Source organism: Sinocyclocheilus anshuiensis, unplaced genomic scaffold (genome assembly GCF_001515605.1).
Source record: "Sinocyclocheilus anshuiensis isolate Anshui unplaced genomic scaffold, SAMN03320099.WGS_v1.1 scaffold2012, whole genome shotgun sequence".
Taxonomy (NCBI): Eukaryota; Metazoa; Chordata; class Actinopteri; order Cypriniformes; family Cyprinidae; genus Sinocyclocheilus; species Sinocyclocheilus anshuiensis.
The window spans coordinates 247225-251091 of NW_015555967.1; the positions used below are offsets into that span (position 1 = coordinate 247225).

General features: G+C 37.4%; 1 protein-coding gene across 2 annotated transcripts in view; it reads right to left on the reverse strand.

The window, feature by feature from the left end:
• Window positions 1-3867, reverse strand: part of LOC107676019 (uncharacterized) — a 35118-nt gene that overhangs the window by 7496 nt on the left and 23755 nt on the right. The window contains exon 1 of one of the 2 annotated variants that reach the window (XM_016470542.1): window positions 284-424. The exons of the other annotated variant lie outside the window; for it this stretch is intronic. The gene's annotated coding sequence lies outside the window, so the exon portion shown is untranslated. Of the gene's footprint in view, window positions 1-283; window positions 425-3867 lie in introns of those variants that run through there. 2 annotated transcript variants of the gene reach the window in all.

Consider the following 3867-nt stretch of genomic DNA (forward strand, 5'->3'; position numbering starts at 1 on the left):
GAGAGAGAGAGAGAGAGAGTAAAACAACCTATCAAACTGTTTTCATCGCTGACAGAGATTTTAAAAAGATATGGGCTATGCGTCTTCTGAAAAGCCTTTTGAAGATTAAAGTCGATGGAATGCACAAACGAGCGAATTCAGAGAGATGAAGATGAAACAAAAGAATATAAACAACAGAATAAAACGTAAACAAGAAAAAAGTGTGGCCATTCAAGAGTTAACAGCCTCAAAAAGTAAAAACGAATTGTTCAAAATATAATGTTTTTCGCACAAATTAAGTCACCTTTGATTGTTATAGACTCGGCAGTGTCAAACTACGCGGAGCAATCCATTTATGAACCTGCAGATCAGAGTATCGTCTTCATCATTCTTGTTTTCAGCCACATGACTTTCGGTGTTTACCGAGCATGCGACGCGCGCATGCGCACCTCAGCAGAACACACATACACAGTTACGCGACAACACCAGCGCACAAGTGTCCTCCAAATCTCCTTGTATGAACGAAAACTGTTATCGGTTATCAGCACGGTACCCGACTGGAAGGGAAGTAATTTGAAAGATGCTTTAAACTGGGTAAATTGCTGATATGACTCATCCAAGACACCCACAAGCCCCTGATCAATCGAAAGGGAGGGAGGGGAACGAATTTGTGTGTGTGTGTGTGTGTGTGTGTGTGTAAAAGAGAGGGAGACAGGGAGGGAGAGGCAGATAAAAAAAAAAAAAAAACGCAAAAAGATGAATGGAAGCACACCATCAGTATGCAATACATTCCCCAAGCCAACAAATAGACACAAATGTTTATAACTGCATGTAATGTAGAGTCACGTTTTCTTAAAATTCCCTGAGAGCAAAGAGGAGCTAGACAGATGCCAAAGACTATAGAATACCAAAGAAGACGTCTGTTTCGTATAGTTTTGAAAGAGGAAAAATACGCCTTCTGAGTAAAAGAGCCTATCACTAATCGGTAAAGTCCAGAGCCGTTGAGAAATGATGAGACCGTTGTTGTCAGATGTCATTGGTGATTTCAAATATAAAATGTAATCATATTGGTGAACAGTTTTAGAGAATTTGATGTAGGAGCTGCACTTACATGTCTTTCAAAGATGGCCACCAAATGAAATGACTTGCCTTAAAGGGACTTTGACAGATGCCCAACAAATGCATTTACGTTGTGGTAAAGTTGGTGCCACGTTCCATTTATACTATGGCAACGTTGCTGTCTATGTGCTCGCAACATTTGTAGCGCGAAAGGGCTGGAGACATTCAGTAACTGCGAGGCTATGTTCTGACCACATTTGTTTATTTCTTATGCTAGATAATAACCATTACTCTTTATGTGTGTAGTTATATTTTGTGGTTAAAAACAGTTATGCAACTTGTTTATATTGTAAATCATCAATCTTTATTTTTAATGCTAACAGTAAATTAATCAATTAAAATCAACACCTGCCAACGTAAACTGAAGATTAAAAAAATACAATATAGGGTTGTACAATTCAACTTTATTAAAAAATTGTATGCATATAATAGTATTTTACACATTTGTAGAAGAATGTAATACATTAGGTATTTTTACTCTAAATATATTAACTTAAAAATAAATTACTTCATAAGCTTACATTTGTATGAGAATGTCAGAACTTAAATAGGCTACTGAAAATAGTACATTTTTATCTTCATCTGCATATTATCAGCTCTGACAGCCTTCCGATGACTGGACAACTGAAAAAGAGATACATCACATTAGTGTTATAGCATTAAAAAGATTTGTTCTGATTAATTCACTGATACATTAAGTGACCATTTCTGCTGATTACATCTTTATGCCAGTATGTGGTGACAAATTAATGTATTTTATGTTTCTTTAGTGAGTTAGTGAATCATTGAATCAATTTAGGCCTTCAATTGGACAGTGCAGACGTGACAGAATTAAACAAGTTTTATTTGCTCAATATCTTTTCACACATTATTATTACATGCTTGAAATTGAAATATTTTCAAAATGCATCCCTTTTTAATTTGAACACAGTCTTAGACATTCTGCTTTCAGTTTTTTAGTTTGGATTAATATATGTATATAAATAATTACAAATATTAATTTGCACTTATACTTTAAAACATTAGATAACTTTATGGACAACATTGTGTACACTAGAATTATATTTCCCACAAAGCATCTAACATACCTCAATAATCCCAAGAAGGGACTAAAATGGCATGTTTTGGTAGTCAATTCATATACTACTTTGTCCATATACTTACATTAGTCTTTCTCCTATGCAGGCCTGCTGCTGTAAGAGTCTCTGGCTTTCAGCATCCATACTGGAAGACCCAGGCTGTGATTAAGGTTAATTAAATGATTGATGGTTGTTCAGGTCTAAGCAATTGTACATATTCCTATAACTTGGGATTTCACATTTTCACTCTCCTAAACTCATTCTAAACTCATTCATTCTGCAACGTTTCGACCAACACGAAGCCTTGGCCTTGACGAAGACTTGTTGGTCGAAACGTTGCAATAAACAATTTTTTATGGAGCAGGTATATCAGTGTGTGGTCATTACATTTGTTTTTTGCTTCAGTTTGTCTCTTTTGTCCTGCACCTGAGCCGTTTGGGTTTGTGGGATGTGCGCACCAATGGATCCTCTGCAGTGAATGGGTGCCATCAGAATGAGAGTCCAGACAGCTGATAAAACCCCTCACAGTAATCCACATGACTCCAGTTTATCAATTGATGTCTTGTAAAGTGAAAAACTGAACATTTGTAAGAAACAAATCCATCATCAAGGTCGTTTCTGGTTGCAATAACAGTCCATAATCGAATCTACCTCAAACTCTCCTCTAGTCCATCCCCTGTTGCCCTCTTGCATCAGCCCCACTGTCATGTTAGTTTAGAACTGTTTTTGCTTATAAACGGTCCTTGATCTGTGCATATTTCTTTCCTGTTTCAGACGAGATGACATTTTCAATGGAGAAAGCAACACTGCAAAAATAATATACAGGTACTTTTCTGTCAGGACATTATCCATTAATTTTAAGGATATTTCTGTTAACCCTAAAACACAAACGCAATGAAGTGTGAAATTCAAAATACAGGTAAAACACCTGTAAGAAATCAATACAGAAAATGTCCTCATATTAATACTCTCACGGAAACGGGTGTGTGGAGGCAGGCAGGACGACGAGGACGACAAGGATTCCAATAATGACATTTATTGTAGACACAACAAGGCAGGTTCAGGTAGGTGAGACACACACTCGGGGTAACATTAACAATAACCGACACTAAAGCTCTGACAGACAGGAACTAATATATGGTGGATAATTAGTGGCAGACAGGTGAGCACAATGAGGGTAATTACTGATTAGTACGGGCTAAACCAACACAAGGGGAAGAAACCACAATAAACAGTCCACAGGGGCGTTACAAATACAGTACATTGTGCCTTATTTTTATTGCTTTTTTTAGAGTAAATATTATGGATAGAAGACTCAAATTTTAGCTGAAAGTAATGGTTTGAAATTAAAAATTCCTTAATGGCGGATTTGTTTGTTTTTTGTTTTGTTTTTTTCACAAATATGCAGCTTTCCTCTTCACAAAATGTTAATTGATGAACTGGAGTCATGTGGATTATTGTGATTGTATTTATTTATTTTAAGCAGCTGTTTGGACTTATTCTGACGGCACCCATTCACTGCAGAGAATCCATTGGTGAGAGGCGTTACAGCCCTCCCGGAAGGTGCGTCCTCGCACCGTAGAAACAGAGGGAGGGGCGGAGGGGGACTAGGGACTAGGCAAAGCAGTGGATGTGAGATGGTGACAGGGGAAGGCAAAGGGCTGGCAGGCAGACCAGACAGGTGGAGGTT